This window comes from Lissotriton helveticus, chromosome 8, assembly GCF_964261635.1.
Source record: "Lissotriton helveticus chromosome 8, aLisHel1.1, whole genome shotgun sequence".
Taxonomy (NCBI): domain Eukaryota; kingdom Metazoa; phylum Chordata; class Amphibia; order Caudata; family Salamandridae; genus Lissotriton; species Lissotriton helveticus.
This window is the reverse complement of record NC_136069.1, coordinates 1,574,018,978-1,574,037,361: the sequence shown is the minus strand read 5'-3', so window position 1 is coordinate 1,574,037,361 and position 18,384 is coordinate 1,574,018,978.

Sequence of the window (18,384 nt, the reverse complement as noted above, 5' to 3'; positions counted from 1 at the left end):
TAGGCTTTGAACCACTGCTGTATGTCGTCGTTCCGGTGATATTCTCGGACCACATCCTTGGGGATGTGGACCTTCTGCTCGGTAGGACCCGGGGAGTGCGGTTGCTCGGGCACCCCTAGGTTTTTGTTCAGTTTGCGTATTTCTATCTCCGCTAGTTTGCACTCGTGCTCGTATGCCAGTCTTTTTTCTTCGAGGTCTCTCTGTCTCTGTTTTTCCTCTCGCTCTTCTCTGAGCCGTAAGTGTTCTAAGTTTATTTTTTGTTCCGCCAGTTTCAACTCTCCGTCTAATCTGAGTCGTGCCAAGTCTAACTCGTGTAATCTATTTTTTTCCCGCTCCTGGATCTCTTCATGGGAGGGGCCTGGTCTCCGTCCCTCCGTCCGGGTGGTGTTGACTTCCGGGGCTGCGGGGTCCCGGGGGGTTGCGGTATTTGTCTCTGTCCAGGCCTCTAGGGCGTTTTTGAAGTCTTCTTTTGTGCTTAGCCCGGTGGTAGCAATGCCTAAGTCCATGCAAAATTGTTTGAGCTCTCGGTGGTTGTATTCTTCCAGCTTTTCCATCTGGAACTTCTCCGCCGATCCGCTCTCTTTGGTCGTCATTGTGGTTTTAGTCGTAGGGTGAGTTACTGTCTGTACGGTACGCGTTGGTTCGGATACCACCGCTGCCACCAATGTTAGACGGGGACCTGGAGGGTCGGCCGAGCACAGTGATCGCACAGACAGGTAACTTCCCCCCCACAGATGGACACCACACAAAGCTTATGGTAACACCTTTTATAGGCACTTCGGGTAGTAGAGTGGTACGATACAGGGCGATCAGGACACGATGATCCTCTCAATTCTAGTCTCTAGTAGGGGAAGGGGGTAGCGGGACAGTCTTGGTACCCACGGGTACGGGTGTGTAACGGTGATAGCTCACAATCCTCGAGCTCGGTGTTCGGAGGGGGTCAGACCGCGGCAGCGCCGGCAGGTCCCGAAGAGGTCGTAGGTGGCACGGGCCGCGGCAGCGCCAGCAGGTCCCAACGAGGATGAAGGTTACAACGGGCCGCGGCAGCGCCAGCAGGTCCCACGAGAATGCAGGTTGCAAAGGGCCGCGGCAGCGCCAGCAGGTCCCACGAGGATGAAGGTTCCAACGGGCCGCGGCAGCGCCAGCAGGTCCCACGAGAATGCAGGTTGCAGAGGGCCGCGGCAGCGCCAGCAGGTCCCACGAGGATGAAGGTTGCAGAGGGCCGCGGCAGCGCCAGCAGGCAGGACAATAGTTCACAAGGCAGGGCTGTGGCAGCGCCAACAGTCCGTCAAGGATGAGTTCGTCGCGGTGTCTCTCGACTCCAGGATACAACTGCCCTCCTGTCCTGGGGCCTCCTCAGTTATAGGTCTGGCGCCCTTTGATGTCCGGACCCTCGCTCTTGGAGGTCGGGAGGTCCGGGATGAGGGAGTCCAGACACCCAGCAGGGGGGTGGAGCCAGCGCCCGAGGAGGCTGGGGGTGCTCGGCACCTGGCGGGGGAGAGCCATCGACACTTCGTACTCCCATTGACCTGCCAAGTGGGCCGTTCACCTCCTGGGTGGAGGGTGGTGCCGGGATGTCGGGGCCTGGCCAGGCCCAGGGTTGGGGTCGGGCTGAGGCCGCACGGCCGCGTGGTGCCGTGTCCAAGATGGCGGCTGGGCCGGGCAATGGTGCTGACGGTGGCCCGGGCCCTGTCCTGCGGGGAGGGAGCGAGCCCTGCATGTGGCCTGTCCAACAATTGTGCTCCCATTATTGAATACTTTTATGGCCTCCCGTGAGCCCCCGTAGCTGACGAGCTATTGGAGATGCACCTTCGCGCCCGAGAGGCAACGAAGCCTGTGACTGTTGTTTGGGAGCCTTCTCAGCCACCCCAAAACTGATCTCTACTGATGAGGGATATTATTCTGAAACACGAGCCGTGTCTAGAGATACTGGAAATACCAAGTACTTACTTGCACCAACCTTGGTGAAACACTTACAAACTTTTTCCTAACTCTTCAAGTCATATAAACTGCATGTACCAGAATGCAAAGGGGCGATCCGACGGAGAGGTTAAGAGTGTGCTCCCATCTTTGAATACTTTTAAGGGCTTCTGTGAGCCCGCGTAGCTGACGAGCTATTGGAGATGCACCTTCGTGCCCGAGAGGCAACAAAGCCTGTGACTGTTGGTTGGCAGCCTTCTCAGCCATCCCAGAACTGATCTCTACTGATGAGGGATATTATCCCGAAACACGAGCCGTGTCTAGAGATTCTGGAAATACCAAGTACTTACTTGCCCAACCATGGTGAAACACTTACAAACTTTTTCCTAACTCTTCAAGTCATACGAACTGCATGTACCAGAATGCAAAGGGGCTATCCAGCGGAGAGGTTAGGAGTGTGCTCCCATCTTTGAATACTTTTAAGGCTCCTGTGAGCCCCCGTAGCTGACGAGCTATTGATGATGCACCTTCTCGCACGAGAGGCAACGAAGCCTGTGACTGTTGTTTGGCAGCCTTCTCAGCCACCCCAGAATTGATCTCTACTGATGAGGGATATTATCCCAAAACACGAGCCTTGTCTAGAGATACTGGAAATACCAAGTACTTACTTGCACCAACCTTGGTGAAACACTTACTAACTTTTTCCTAATTCGTCAAGTCATACGAACTGCATGTACCAGAATGCAAAGGGGCGATCCGGCGGGGAGGTTAGGAGTGTGCTCCCATCTTTGAATACTTTTAAGGGCTTCTGTGAGCCCGTGTAGCTGATGAGCTATTGGAGATGCACCTTCACGCCCGAGAGGCAACGAAGCCTGTGACTGTTGTTTGGCAGCCTTCTCAGCCACCCCAGAACTGATCTCTACTGATGAGGGATATTATCCCGAAACACGAGCCATGTCTAGAGATACTGGAAATACCAAGTACTTACTTGCACCAACCTTGGTGAAACACTTACAAACTTTTTCCTAACTCTTCAAGTCATACGAACTGCATGTACCAGAATGCAAAGGGGCGATCCGGCGGAGAGGTTAGGAGTGTGCTCCCATCTTTGAATACTTTTAAGAGCTCCCCTGAGCCCCCGTAGCTGATGAGCTACTGTAGATGCACCTTCGCGCCCGTGAGGCAACGAAGCCTGTGACTGTTGTTTGGCAGACTTCTCAGCAACCCCAGAACTGATCTCTACTGATGAGGGATATTATCCCGAAACACGAGCCGTGTCTAGAGATACTGGAAATACCAAGTACTTACTTGCACCAACCTTGGTGAAACACTTACAAACTTTTTCCTAACTCTTCAAGTTATACGAACTGCATGTACGAGAATGCAAAGGGGCAATCCGGTGGAGAGGTTAGGAGTGTGCTCCCATTATTGAATACTTTTATGGCCTCCCGTGAGCCCCCGTAGCTGACGAGCTATTGGAGATGCACCTTCGCGCCCGAGAGGCAACGAAGCTTGTGACTGTTGTTTGGCAGCCTTCTCAGCCACCCCAGAACTGATCTCTACTGATGAGGGATATTATCCCGAAACACGAGCCGTGTCTAGAGATACTGGAAATACCAAGTACTTACTTGCACCAACCTTGGTGAAACACTTACAAACTTTTTCTTAACTCTTCAAGTCATACGAACTGCATGTACCAGAATGCAAAATGCGATCCGGCGGAGAGGTTAGGAGTGTGCTCCCATCTTTGAATACTTTTAAGGGCTCCCGTGAGCCCTCGTAGCTGACAAGCTATTAGAGATGCACCTTCGCGCCCAAGAGGCAACGAAGCCTGTGACTGTTGTTTGGCAGCCTTCTCAGCCACCCCAGAACTGATCTCTACTGATGAGGGATATTATCCCGAATAGAACCGTGTCTAGAAATACTGGAAATACCAAGTACTTACTTGCACCAACCTTGGTGAAACACTTACAAACTTTTTCCTAACTCTTCAAGTCATACGAACTGCATGTACCAGAATGCAAAGGGGCAATCCGGCGGAGAGGTTAGGAGTGTGCTCCCATCTTTGAATACTTTTAAGGGCTTCCGTGAGCCCCCGTAGCTGGCGAGCTATTGGAGATGCACCTTTGCGCCCGAGAGGCAACGAAGCCTGTGACTGTTGTTTGGCAGCCTTCTCAGCCACCCCAGAACTGATCTCTACTGATGAGGGATATTATCCCGAAACACTAGCCGTGTCTAGAGATACTGGAAATACCAAGTACTTACTTGCACCAACCTTGGTGAAACACTTACAAACTTTTTCCTAACTCTTCAAGTCATACAAACTGCATGTACCAGAATGCAAAGGGGCGATCCGGCGGAGAAGTTAGGAGTGTGCTCCCATTATTGAATACTTTTATGGCCTCCCGTGAGCCCCCGTAGCTGACGAGCTATTGGAGATGCACCTTCGCGCCCGAGAGGCAACGATGCCTGTGACTGTAGTTTGGCAGCCTTCTCAGCCACCCCAGAACTGATCTCTACTGATGAGGGATATTATCCCGAAACACGAGCCGTGTCTAGAGATACTGGAAATACCAAGTACTTACTTGCACCAACCTTGGTGAAACACTTACAAACTTTTTCCTAACTCTTCAAGTCATACGAACTGCATGTACCAGAATGCAAAATGCGATCCGGCGGAGAGGTTAGGAGTGTGCTCCCATCTTTGAATACTTTTAAGGGCTCCCGTGAGCCCTCGTAGCTGACGAGCTATTAGAGATGCACCTTCACGCCCAAGAGGCAACGAAGCCTGTGACTGTTGTTTGGCAGCCTTCTCAGCCACCCCAGAACTGATCTCTACTGATGAGGGATATTATCCCGAAACACGAGCCGTGTCTAGAGATACTGGAAATACCAAGTACTTACTTGCACCAACCTTGGTGAAACACTTACAAACTTTTTCCTAACTCTTTAAGTCATACGAACTGCATGTACCAGAATGCAAAGGGGCAATCCGGCGGAGAGGTTAGGAGTGTGCTCCCATCTTTGAATACTTTTAAGGGCTTCCGTGAGCCCCCGTAGCTGGCGAGCTATTGGAGATGCACCTTCGCGCCCGAGAGGCAACGAAGCCTGTGACTGTTGTTTGGCAGCCTTCTCAGCCACCCCAGAACTGATCTCTACTGATGAGGGATATTATCCCGAAACACTAGCCGTGTCTAGAGAAATTGGAAATACCAAGTACTTACTTGCACCAACCTTGGTGAAACACTTACAAACTTTTTCCTAACTCTTCAAGTCATACAAACTGCATGTACCAGAATGCAAAGGGGCGATCCGGCGGAGAGGTTAGGAGTGTGCTCCCATTATTGAATACTTTTAAGGCCTCCCGTGAGCCCCCGTAGCTGACGAGCAATTGGAGATGCACCTTTGCGCTCGGGAGGCAACGAAGCCTGTGACTGTTGTTTGGCAGCCTTCTCAGCCACCCCAGAACTGATCTCTACTGATGAGGGATATTATCCCGAAACACGAGCCGTGTCTAGAGATTCTGGAAATACCAAGGACTTACTTGCACCAACCATGGTGAAACACTTACAAACTTTTTTCTAACTCTTCAAGTCATACGAACTGCATGTACCAGAATGCAAAGGGGCTATCCGGCGGAGAGGTTAGGAGTGTGCTCCCATCTTTGAATACTTTTAAGGCTCCTGTGAGCCCCCGTAGCTGACGAGCTATTGATGATGCACCTTCTCTAACGAGAGGCAACGAAGCCTGTGAGTGTTGTTTGGCAGCCTTCTCAGCCACCCCAGAATTGATCTCTACTGATGAGGGATATTATCCCAAAACACGAGCCTTGTCTAGAGATACTGGAAATACCAAGTACTTACTTGCACCAACCTTGGTGAAACACTTACTAACTTTTTCCTAACTCGTCAAGTCATACGAACTGCATGTACCAGAATGCAAAGGGGCGATCCGGCGGGGAGGTTAGGAGTGTGCTCCCATCTTTGAATACTTTTAAGGGCTTCTGTGAGCCCGTGTAGCTGATGAGCTATTGGAGATGCACCTACACGCCCGAGAGGCATCGAAGCCTGTGACTGTTGTTTGGCAGCCTTCTCAGCCACCCCAGAACTGATCTCTACTGATGAGGGATATTATCCCGAAACACGAGCAATGTCTAGAGATACTGGAAATACCAAGTACTTACTTGCACCAACCTTGGTGAAACACTTACAAACTTTTTCCTAACTCTTCAAGTCATACGAACTGCATGTACCAGAATGCAAAGGGGCGATCCGGCGGAGAGGTTAGGTGTGTGCTCCCATCTTTGAATACTTTTAAGAGCTCCCCTGAGCCCCCGTAGCTGACGAGCTACTGTAGATGCACCTTCGCGCCCGTGAGGCAACGAAGCCTGTGACTGTTGTTTGGCAGACTTCTCAGCAACCCCAGAACTGATCTCTACTGATGAGGGATATTATCCCGAAACACTAGCCGTGTCTAGAGATACTGGAAATACCAAGTACTTACTTGCACCAACCTTGGTGAAACACTTACAAACTTTTTCCTAACTCTTCAAGTCATACAAACTGCATGTACCAGAATGCAAAGGGGCGATCTGGCGGAGAAGTTAGGAGTGTGCTCCCATTATTGAATACTTTTATGGCCTTCCGTGAGCCCCCGTAGCTGACGAGCTATTGGAGATGCACCTTCGCGCCCGAGAGGCAACGATGCCTGTGACTGTAGTTTGGCAGCCTTCTTAGCCACCCCAGAACTGATCTCTACTGATGAGGGATATTATTCCAAAACACGAGCCGTGTCTAGAGATACTGGAAATACCAAGTACTTACTTGCACCAACCTTGGTGAAACACTTACAAACTTTTTCCTGACTCTTCAAGTCATACGAACTGCATGTAAGAGAATGCAAAGGGGCGATCCGGCGGAGAGGTTTGGAGTGTGCTCCCATCTTTGAATACTTTTAAGGGCTCCCGTGAGCCCCCGTAGCTGACGAGCTATTGGAGATGCACCTTCACGCTCGAGAGGCAACGAAGCCTGTGACTGTTGTTTGGGAGTCTTCTCAGCCACCCCAAAACTGATCTCTACTGATGAGGGATATTATTCTGAAACACGAGCCGTGTCTAGAGATACTGGAAATACCAAGTACTTACTTGCACCAAGCTTGGTGAAACACTTACAAACTTTTTCCTAACTCTTCAAGTCATATAAACTGCATGTACCAGAATGCAAAGGGGCGATCCAGCGGAGAGGTTAGGAGTGTGCTCCCATCTTTGAATACTTTTAAGGGCTCCCGGTGAGCCCCCGTAGCTGACAAGCTATTGAAGATGCACCTTCGCGCCCGAGAGGCAACGAAGCCTGTGACTGTTGTTTGGCAACCTTCTCAGCCACCCCAGAACTGATCTCTACTGATGAGGGATATTATCCTGAAACACGAGCCGTGTCTAGAGATACTGGAAATACCAAGTACTTACTTGCACCAACCTTGGTGAAACACTTGCAATCTTTTTCCTAAATCGTCAAGTCATACGAACTGCATGTACCAGAATGCAAAGGGGCGATCCGGCGGGGAGGTTAGGAGTGTGTTCCCATCTTTGAATACTTTTAAGGGCTTCTGTGAGCCCACGTAGCTGACGAGCTATTGGAGATGCACCTTCGCGCCCGAGAGGCAACGAAGCCTGTGACTGTTGTTTGGCAGCCTTCTCAGCCACCCCAGAACTGATCTCTACTGATGAGGGATATTATCCCGAAAAACGAGCCGTGTCTAGAGATACTGGAAATACCAAGTACTTACTTGCACCAACCTTGGTGAAACACTTGCAAACTTTTTCCTAACTCTTCAAGTCATACAAACTGCATGTACCAGAATGCAAAGGGGCAATCCGGCGGAGAGGTTAGGAGTGTGCTCCCATCTTTGAATACTTTTAAGTGCCTCCGTGAGCCCCAGTAGCTGACGAGCTATTGAAGATGCACCTTCGCGCCCGAGAGGCAACGAAGCCTGTGACTGTTGTTTGGCAGCCTTCTCAGCCACCCCAGAACTGATCTCTACTCATCAGGGATATTATCCTGAAACACGAGCTGTGTCTAGAGATACTGGAAAAACCAAGTACTTACTTGCACCAACCTTGGTGAAACACTTACAAACTTTTTCCTAACTCTTCAAGTCATACAAACTGCATGTAGCAGAATGCAAAGGGGAGATCCGGCGGAGAGGTTAGGAGTGTGCTCCCATCTTTGAATACTTTTAAGGGCTCCTGTGAGCCCCCGTAGCTGACGAGCTATTGGAGATGCACCTTCGCGCCCGAGAGGCAACGAAGCCTGTGACTGTTGTTTGGCAGCCTTCTCAGCCACCCCAGAACTGATCTCTACTGATGAGGGATATTATCCCGAAACACGAGCCGTGTCTAGAGGTACTGGAAATACCAAGTACTTACTTGCACCAACTTTGGTGAAACACTTACAAACTTTTTCCTAACTCTTCAAGTCATATGAACTGCATGTACCAGAATGCAAAGGGCCGATCCGGCGGAGAGGTTAGGAGTGTGCTCCCATCTTTGAATACTTTTAAGGGCTCCCCTGAGCCCCCATAGCAGACAAGCTATTGGAGATGAACCTTCACGCCCGAGAGCAACAAAGCCTGTGACTGTTGTTTGGCAGCCTTCTCAGCCACCCCAGAAATGATCTCTACTGATGAGGGATATTACGCCGAAACATGAGCCGTGTCTAGAGAAATTGGAAATACCAAGTACTTACTTGCACCAACCTTGGTGAAACACTTACAAACTTTTTCCTAACTCTTCAAGTCATACAAACTGCATGTACCAGAATGCAAAGGGGCGATCCGGAGGAGAGGTTAGGAGTGTGCTCCCATTATTGAATACTTTTAAGGCCTCCCGTGAGCCCCCGTAGCTGACGAGCTATTGGAGATGCACCTTTGCGCCCGGGAGGCAACGAAGCCTGTGACTGTTGTTTGGCAGCCTTCTCAGCCACCCCAGAACTGATCTCTACTGATGAGGGATATTATCCTAAAACACGAGCCTTGTCTAGAGATACTGGAAATACCAAGTACTTACTTGCACCAACCTTGGTGAAACACGTGCAAACTTTTTCCTAACTCTTCAAGTCATACAAACTGCATGTAACAGAATGCAAAGAGGCGATCCGACGGAGAGTTTAAGAGTGGGCTCCCATCTTTGAATACTTTTAAGGGCTTCTGTGAGCCCGCGTAGCTGACGAGCTATTGGAGATGCACCTTCGCGCCCGAGAGGCAACAAAGCCTGTGACTGTTGGTTGGCAGCCTTCTCAGCCATCCCAGAACTGATCTCTACTGATGAGGGATTTCATCCTAAAACACGAGCCTTGTCTAGAGATACTGGAAATACCAAGTACTTACTTGCACCAACCTTGGTGAAACACTTACAAACTTTTTCCTAACTCTTCAAGTCATACGAACTGCATGTACCAGAATGCAAAGGGGCGATCCGGCGGGGAGGTTATAAGTGTGCTCCCATCTTTGAATACTTTTAAAGGCTTCTGTGAGCCCGCGTAGCTGACAAGCTATTGGAGATGCACCTTCGCGCCCGAGAGGCAACAAAGCCTGTGACTGTTGTTTGGCAGCCTTCTCAGCCACCCCAGAACTGATCTCTACTGATGAGGGATATTATCCCGAAACACGAGCCGTGTCTAGAGATACTGGAAATACCAAGTACTTACTTGCACCAACCTTGGTGAAACACTTAAAAAAATTTTCCTAACTCTTCAAGTCATACGAACTGCATGTACCAGAATGCAAAGGGGCGATCCGGCGGAGAGGTTAGGAGTATGCTCCCATCTTTGAATACTTTTAAGAGCTCCCCTGAGCCCCCGTAGCTGAAGAGCTACTGTACATGCACCTTCACGCCCGTGAGGCAACGAAGCCTGTGACTGTTGTTTGGCAGCCTTCTCAGCCACCCAAGAACTGATCTCTACTGATGAGGAATATTATCCCGAAACACGAGCCGTGTCTAGAGATACTGGAAATACCAAGTACTTACTTGCAACAACCTTGGTGAAACACTTACAAACTTTTTCCTAACTCTTCAAGTCATACGAACTGCATGTACCAGAATGCAAAATGCGATCCGGCGGAGAGGTTAGGAGTGTGCTCCCATCTTTGAATACTTTTAAGGGCTTCCGTGAGCCCCCGTAGCAGATGAGCTATTAGAGATGCACCTTCGCGCCCAAGAGGCAATGAAGCCTGTGACTGTTGTTTGGCAGTCTTCTCAGCCACCCCAGAACTGATCTCTACTGATGAGGGATATTATCCCGAAACACGAGCCGTGTCTAGAGATACTGGAAATACCAAGTACTTACTTGCACCAACCTTGGTGAAACACTTACAAACTTTTTCCTAACTCTTCAAGTTATACGAACTGCATGTACTAGAATGCAAAGGGGCAATCCGGTGGAGAGGTTAAGAGTGTGCTCCCATTATTGAATACTTTTATGGCCTCCCGTGAGCCCCCGTAGCTGACGAGCTATTGGAGATGCACCTTCGCGCCCGAGAGGCAACGAAGCCTGTGACTGTTGTTTGGCAGCCTTCTCAGCCACCCCAGAACTGATCTCTACTGATGAGGGATATTATCCCGAAACACGAGCCGTGTCTAGAGATACTGGAAATACCAAGTACTTACTTGCACCAACCTTGGTGAAACACTTACAAACTTTTTCCTAACTCTTCAAGTCATACGAACTGCATGTACCAGAATGCAACGGGGCGATCCGGCAGAGAGGTTAGGAGTGTGCTCCCATCGTTGAATACTTTTAAGGGCTCCCGTGAGCCCCCGTAGCTGACGAGCTATTGGAGATGCACCTTCGCGCCCGAGAGGCAACAAAGCCTGTGACTGTTGTTTGGGAGCCTTCTCAGCCACCCCAGAACTGATCTCTACTGATGAGGGATATTATTCTGAAACACGAGCCGTGTCTAGAGATACTGGAAATACCAAGTACTTACTTGCACCAACCTTGGTGAAACACTTACAAACTTTTTCCTAACTCTTCAAGTCATTCAAACTGCATGTACCAGAATGCAAAGGGGCGATCCGACGGAGAGGTTAAGAGTGTGCTCCCATCTTTGAATACTTTTAAGGGCTTCTGTGAGCCCGCGTAGCTGACGAGCTATTGGAGATGCACCTTCGCGCCCGAGAGGCAACGAAGCCTGTGACTGTTGTTTGGCAGCCTTCTCAGCCACCCTAGAACTGATCTCTACTGATGAGGGATATTATCCCAAAACACGAGCCTTGTCTAGAGATACTGGAAATACCAAGCACTCACTTGCACCAACCTTGGTGAAACACTTACTAACTTTTTCCTAACTCGTCAAGTCATACGAACTGCATGTACCAGAATGCAAAGGGGCGATCTGGCGGGGAGGTTAGGAGTGTGCTCCCATCTTTGAATACTTTTAACGGCTTCTGTGAGCCCGTGTAGCTGATGAGCTATTGGAGATGCACCTTCACGCCCGAGAGGCAAGGAAGCCTGTGACTGTTGTTTGGCAACCTTCTCAGCCACCCCAGAACTGATCTCTACTGATGAGCGATATTATCCCGAAACACGAGCCGTGTCTAGAGATACTGGAAATACCAAGTACTTACTTGCACCAACCTTGGTGAAACACTTACTAACTTTTTCCTAACTCGTCAAGTCATACGAACTGCATGTACCAGAATGCAAAGGGGCGATCCGGCGGGGAGGTTAGGAGTGTGCTCCCATCTTTGAATACTTTTAAGGGCTCCCGTGAGCCCCCGTAGCTGACGAGCTATTGGAGATGCACCTTCGCGCCCGAGAGGCAACGAAGCCTGTGACTGTTGTTTGGGAGCCTTCTCAGCCACCCCAGAACTGATCTCTACTGATGAGCGATATTATCCCGAAACACGAGCCGTGTCTAGAGATACTGGAAATACCAAGTACTTACTTGCACCAACCTTGGTGAAACACTTACAAACTTTTTCCTAACTCTTCAAGTCATACAAAATGCATGTACCAGAATGCAAAGGGGCGATCCGGCGGAGAAGTTAGGAGTGTGCTCTCATTATTGAATACTTTTATGGCCTCCCGTGAGCCCCTGTAGCTGACGAGCTATTGGAGATGCACCTTCGCGCCCGAGAGGCAACGAAGCCTGTGACTGTAGTTTGGCAGCCTTCTCAGCCACCCCAGAACTGATCTCTACTGATGAGGGATATTATTCCAAAACACGAGCCGTGTCTAGAGATACTGGAAATACCAAGTACTTACTTGCACCAACCTTGGTGAAACACTTACAAACTTTTTTCTGACTCTTCAAGTTATACGAACTGCATGTACCAGAATGCAAAGGGGCAATCCGGTGGAGAGGTTAGGAGTGTGCTCCCATCTTTGAATACTTTTAAGGGCTTCCGTGAGCCCCCGTAGCTGACGAGCTATTGGAGATGCACCTTCGCGCCCGAGAGGCAACGAAGCCTGTGACTGTTGTTTGGCAGCCTTCTCAGCCACCCCAGAACTGATCTCTACTGATGAGGGATATTATCCCGAAACACTAGCCGTGTCTAGAGATACTGGAAATACCAAGTACTTACTTGCACCAACCTTGGTGAAACACTTACAAACTTTTTCCTAACTCTTCAAGTCATACAAACTGCATGTACCAAAATGCAAAGGGGCGATCCGGCGCAGAGGTTAGGATTGTGCTCCCATTATTGAATACTTTTATGGCCTCCCGTGAGCCCCCGTAGCTGACGAGCTATTGGAGATGCACCTTCGCGCCCGAGAGGCAACGAAGCCTGTGACTGTTGTTTGGGAGCCTTCTCAGCCACCCCAAAACTGATCTCTACTGATGAGGGATATTATTCTGAAACACGAGCCGTGTCTAGAGATACTGGAAATACCAAGTACTTACTTGCACCAACCTTGGTGAAACACTTACAAACTTTTTTCTAACTCTTCAAGTCATATAAACTGCATGTACCAGAATGCAAAGGGGCGATCCGACGGAGAGGTTAAGAGTGTGCTCCCATCTTTGAATACTTTTAAGGGCTTCTGTGAGCCCGCGTAGCTGACGAGCTATTGGAGATGCACCTTCGCGCCCGAGAGGCAACGAAGCCTGTGACTGTTGTTTGGCAGCCTTCTCAGCCACCCCAGAACTGATCTCTACTGATGAGGATATTATCCCGAAACATTAGCCGTGTCTAGAGATAATGGAAATACCAAGTACTTACTTGCACCAACCTTGGTGAAACACTTACAAACTTTTTCCTAACTCTTCAAGTCATACAAACTGCATGTACCAGAATGCAAAGGGGCGATCCGGCGGAGAGGTTAGGATTGTGCTCCCATTATTGAATACTTTCATGGCCTCCCGTGAGCCCCCGTAGCTGACGAGCTATTGGAGATGCACCTTCGCGCCCGAGAGGCAACGAAGCCTGTGACTGTTGTTTGGGAGCCTTCTCAGCCACCCCAAAACTGATCTCTACTGATGAGGGATATTATTCTGAAACACGAGCCGTGTCTAGAGATACTGGAAATACCAAGTACTTACTTGCACCAACCTTGGTGAAACACTTACAAACTTTTTCCTAACTCTTCAAGTAATATAAACTGCATGTACCAGAATGCAAAGGGGCGATCCGACGGAGAGGTTAAGAGTGTGCTCCCATCTTTGAATACTTTTAAGGGCTTCTGTGAGCCCGCGTAGCTGACGAGCTATTGGAGATGCACCTTCGTGCCCGAGAGGCAACAAAGCCTGTGACTGTTGGTTGGCAGCCTTCTCAGACATCCCAGAACTGATCTCTACTGATGAGGGATATTATCCCGAAACACGAGCCGTGTCTAGAGATTCTGGAAATACCAAGTACTTACTTGCACCAACCATGGTGAAACACTTACAAACTTTTTCCTAACTCTTCAAGTCATACAAACTGCATGTACCAGAATGCAAAGGGGCGATCCGACGGAGAGGTTAAGAGTGTGCTCCCATCTTTGAATACTTTTAAGGGCTTCTGTGAGCCCGCGTAGCTGACGAGCTATTGGAGATTCACCTTCGCGCCCGAGAGGCAACAAAGCCTGTGACTGTTGGTTGGCAGCCTTCTCAGCCATCCCAGAACTGATCTCTACTGATGAGGGATTTTATCCCGAAACACAAGCCGTGTCTAGAGATTCTGGAAATACCAAGTACTTACTTGCACCAACCATGGTGAAACACTTACAAACTTTTTCCTAACTCTTCAAGTCATACGAACTGCATGTACCAGAATGCAAAGGGGCTATCCGGCAGAGAGGTTAGGAGTGTGCTCCCATCTTTGAATACTTTTAAGGCTCCTGTGAGCCCCCGCAGCTGACGAGCTATTGATGATGCACCTTCGCGCACGAGAGGCAACGAAGCCTGTGACTGTTGTTTGGCAGCCTTCTCAGCCACCCCAGAACTGATCTCTACTGATGAGGGATATTATCCCAAAACACGAGCCTTGTCTAGAGATACTGGAAATACCAAGCACTTACTTGCACCAACCTTGGTGAAACACTTACTAACTTTTTCCTAACTCGTCAAGTCATACGAACTGCAAGTACCAGAATGCAAAGGGGCGATCCGGCGGGGAGGTTAGGAGTGTGCTCCCATCTTTGAATACTTTTAAGGGCTTCTGTGAGCCCGTGTAGCTGATGAGCTATTGGAGATGCACCTTCACGCCCGAGAGGCAAGGAAGCCTGTGACTGTTGTTTGGCAACCTTCTCAGCCACCCCAGAACTGATCTCTACTGATGAGCGATATTATCCCGAAACACGAGCCGTGTCTAGAGATACTGGAAATACCAAGTACTTACTTGCACCAACCTTGGTGAAACACTTACAAACTTTTTCCTAACTCTTCAAGTCATACAAACTGCATGTACCAGAATGCAAAGGGGCTATCCGGCAGAGAGGTTAGGAGTGTGCTCCCATCTTTGAATACTTTTAAGGCTCCTGTGAGCCCCCGCAGCTGACGAGCTATTGATGATGCACCTTCTCGCACGAGAGGCAACGAAGCCTGTGACTGTTGTTTGGCAGCCTTCTCAGCCACCCCAGAACTGATCTCTACTGATGAGGGATATTATCCCAAAACACGAGCCTTGTCTAGAGATACTGGAAATACCAAGCACTTACTTGCACCAACCTTGGTGAAACACTTACTAACTTTTTCCTAACTCGTCAAGTCATACGAACTGCAAGTACCAGAATGCAAAGGGGCGATCCGGCGGGGAGGTTAGGAGTGTGCTCCCATCTTTGAATACTTTTAAGGGCTTCTGTGAGCCCGTGTAGCTGATGAGCTATTGGAGATGCACCTTCACGCCCGAGAGGCAAGGAAGCCTGTGACTGTTCTTTGGCAACCTTCTCAGCCACCCCAGAACTGATCTCTACTGATGAGCGATATTATCCCGAAACACGAGCCGTGTCTAGAGATACTGGAAATACCAAGTACTTACTTGCACCAACCTTGGTGAAACACTTACAAACTTTTTCCTAACTCTTCAAGTCATACAAACTGCATGTACCAGAATGCAAAGGGGTGATCCGGCGGAGAAGTTAGGAGTGTGCTCTCATTATTGAATACTTTTATGGCCTCCCGTGAGCCCCTGTAGCTGACGAGCTATTGGAGATGCACCTTCGCGCCCGAGAGGCAACGAAGCCTGTGACTGTAGTTTGGCAGCCTTCTCAGCCACCCCAGAACTGATCTCTACTGATGAGGGATATTATTCCAAAACACGAGCCGTGTCTAGAGATACTGGAAATACCAAGTACTTACTTGCACCAACCTTGGTGAAACACTTACAAACTTTTTCCTAACTCTTCAAGTCATATAAACTGCATGTACCAGAATGCAAAGGGGCGATCCGACGGAGAGGTTAAGAGTGTGCTCCCATCTTTGAATACTTTTAAGGGCTTCTGTGAGCCCGCGTAGCTGACGAGCTATTGTAGATGCACCTTCGCGCCCGAGAGGCAACGAAGCCTGTGACTGTTGTTTGGCAGCCTTCTCAGCCACCCCAGAACTGATCTCTACTGATGAGGGATATTATCCCGAAACATTAGCCGTGTCTAGAGATAATGGAAATACCAAGTACTTACTTGCACCAACCTTGGTGAAACACTTACAAACTTTTTCCTAACTCTTCAAGTCATACAAACTGCATGTACCAGAATGCAAAGGGGCGATCCGGCGGAGAGGTTAGGATTGTGCTCCCATTATTGAATACTTTTATGGCCTCCCGTGAGCCCCCGTAGCTGACGAGCTATTGGAGATGCACCTTCGCGCCCGAGAGGCAACGAAGCCTGTGACTGTTGTTTGGGAGCCTTCTCAGCCACCCCAAAACTGATCTCTACTGATGAGGGATATTATTCTGAAACACGAGCCGTGTCTAGAGATACTGGAAATACCAAGTACTTACTTGCACCAACCTTGGTGAAACACTTACAAACTTTTTCCTAACTCTTCAAGTCATATAAACTGCATGTACCAGAATGCAAAGGGGCGATCCGACGGAGAGGTTAAGAGTGTGCTCCAATCTTTGAATACTTTTAAGGGCTTCTGTGAGCCCGCGTAGCTGACGAGCTATTGGAGATGCACCTTCGTGCCCGAGAGGCAACAAAGCCTGTGACTGTTGGTTGGCAGCCTTCTCAGCCATCCCAGAACTGATCTCTACTGATGAGGGATATTATCCCGAAACACGAGCCGTGTCTAGAGATTCTGGAAATACCAAGTACTTACTTGCACCAACCATGGTGAAACACTTACAAACTTTTTCCTAACTCTTCAAGTCATACGAACTGCATGTACCAGAATGCAAAGGGGTTATCCGGCGGAGAGGTTAGGAGTGTGCTCCCATCTTTGAATACTTTTAAGGCTCCTGTGAGCCCCCGTAGCTGACGAGCTATTGATGATGCACCTTCTCGCACAAGAGGCAACGAAGCCTGTGACTGTTGTTTGGCAGCCTTCTCAGCCACCCCAGAATTGATCTCTACTGATGAGGGATATTATCCCAAAACACGAGCCTTGTCTAGAGATACTGGAAATACCAAGTACTTACTTGCACCAACCTTGGTGAAACACTTACTAACTTTTTCCTAACTCTTCAAGTCATACGAACTGCATGTACCAGAATGCAAAGGGGCGATCCGGCGGGGAGGTTAGGAGTGTGCTCCCATCTTTGAATACTTTTAAGGGCTTCTGTGAGCCCGTGTAGCTGATGAGCTATTGGAGATGCACCTTCACGCCCGAGAGGCAACGAAGCCTGTGACTGTTGTTTGGCAGACTTCTCAGCAACCCCAGAACTGATCTCTACTGATGAGGGATATTATCCCGAAACACGAGCCGTGTCTAGAGATACTGGAAATACCAAGTACTTACTTGGACCAACCTTGGTGAAACACTTACAAACTTTTTCCTAACTCTTCAAGTTATACGAACTGCATGTACGAGAATGCAAAGGGGCAATCCGGTGGAGAGGTTAGGAGTGTGCTCCCATTATTGAATACTTTTATGGCCTCCCGTGAGCCCCCGTAGCTGACGAGCTATTGGAGATGCACCTTCGCGCCCGAGAGGCAACGAAGCCTGTGACTGTTGTTTGGCAGCCTTCTCAGCCACCCCAGAACTGATCTCTACTGATGAGGGATATTATCCCGAAACACGAGCCGTGTCTAGAGATACTGGAAATACCAAGTACTTACTTGCACCAACCTTGGTGAAACACTTACAAACTTTTTCCTAACTCTTCAAGTCATACGAACTGCATGTACCAGAATGCAAAATGCGATCCGGCGGAGAGGTTAGGAGTGTGCTCCCATCTTTGAATACTTTTAAGGGCTCCCGTGAGCCCTCGTAGCTGACGAGCTATTAGAGATGCACCTTCGCGCCCAAGAGGCAACGAAGCCTGTGACTGTTGTTTGGCAGCCTTCTCAGCCACCCCAGAACTGATCTCTACTGATGAGGGATATTATCCCGAAACACGAACCGTGTCTAGAAATACTGGAAATACCAAGTACTTACTTGCACCAACCTTGGTGAAACACTTACAAACTTTTTCCTAACTCTTCAAGTCATACGAACTGCATGTACCAGAATGCAAAGGGGCAATCCGGCGGAGAGGTTAGGAGTGTGCTCCCATCTTTGAATACTTTTAAGGGCTTCCGTGAGCCCCCGTAGCTGGCGAGCTATTGGAGATGCACCTTCGCGCCCGAGAGGCAACGAAGCCTGTGACTGTTGTTTGGCAGCCTTCTCAGCCACCCCAGAACTGATCTCTACTGATGAGGGATATTATCCCGAAACACTAGCCGTGTCTAGAGATACTGGAAATACCAAGTACTTACTTGCACCAACCTTGGTGAAACACTTACAAACTTTTTCCTAACTCTTCAAGTCATACAAACTGCATGTACCAGAATGCAAAGGGGCGATCCGGCGGAGAAGTTAGGAGTGTGCTCCCATTATTGAATA